The 1,047-nt window shown below is 42.3% G+C and overlaps 1 pseudogene; it reads left to right on the plus strand.

Annotated features, from left to right (window-relative positions):
* The first annotated feature begins 303 nt into the window (after nt 1–303).
* LOC121433290 lies at nt 304–802 on the plus strand (annotated as a pseudogene).
* Nucleotides 803–1,047: the final 245 nt, after the last annotated feature.

Genomic DNA, 1,047 nt, shown 5'->3' on the forward strand with positions numbered 1-1,047 from the left:
GAGGGAATCTGTAAATTTGCTGTGAGATTGTGTTTCTCAGTTACTATATCAGAAGCCACATCTATAAGGTCTTACCAACATTACTGCAAAAACATGACCAGAATAAGGATGAAAACATGAGCGGAATAAAGATCACACCAATGAGCATGCCAAATGGACAGAGAGGAGCCAACAAGTCTTCAACCATTTAAAAAAACTCTAGGTAGAAATAGGTGCAAGCCAGTGCGTCCTTGGGCTAGAGAGCAGGATGCCCACCTTCGGTCAATAGCATTGTGGTGTTGGTTACCCCGGAGTGAATTAAAAATGGACGGTGTTGACAGAGACAAGGAAATTTTTGCTCGTTAGTGTGCCCAGTGCCACAGTGTGGAAAAGGGAGGCAAGCATAAGACTGGACCAAACCTCCCCAGTCTGTTTGAAAGGAAGACAGGTCAGCCACTAGATTCTCATACACAGATGCCAACAAGAACAAAAACATCACCCGGGGAGAGGATGCCCTGATGGAGTATTTGGAGAATCCCAAAAAGTATATCTCTTGAACAAAAGTGATCTTTCCTGGAATTAAGAAGGACGAGAGTACAGATCGATAGTTTATCTTTTTTCCCCCCTGAGACAGGGTTTCTCTGTAGCTTTGGTGTCTGTCCTGGAACTAGCTCTTGTAGACCAGGCTGGCCTCAAATTCATAGAGATCCACCTGCCTCTGCCTCCTGAGTGCTGGGATTAAAGGTGTGCACCACCCTGCCAGGTGTTGGGTTTTTTGTTGTTGTTCCTAATAGCTTATCTTAATAAGGCTACTAATGAGTAATTCCAATGCCTTATTTATTACAAAACAAATGTCTCATGACTTTTAATGTGTACCATAATTAAATTCATACACCAAAATTCAGATCATGAATGGCTAGCAATGTTTTGTTGGACTGCCCTGATTTAAGTAAAACTGACTCGTAGAAAAGTGAAAAAGAGAAAAAAAAGAACTATAGGCAACTGGGTAAAATATGGAATGGGAGAAGTGGCCTTCACTAGGGAAGAACACACCAATTGACCGCCTAG

This window comes from Microtus oregoni, unplaced genomic scaffold, assembly GCF_018167655.1.
Source record: "Microtus oregoni isolate MIOR12 unplaced genomic scaffold, Mior012 000037F_ref0000500, whole genome shotgun sequence".
Taxonomy (NCBI): domain Eukaryota; kingdom Metazoa; phylum Chordata; class Mammalia; order Rodentia; family Cricetidae; genus Microtus; species Microtus oregoni.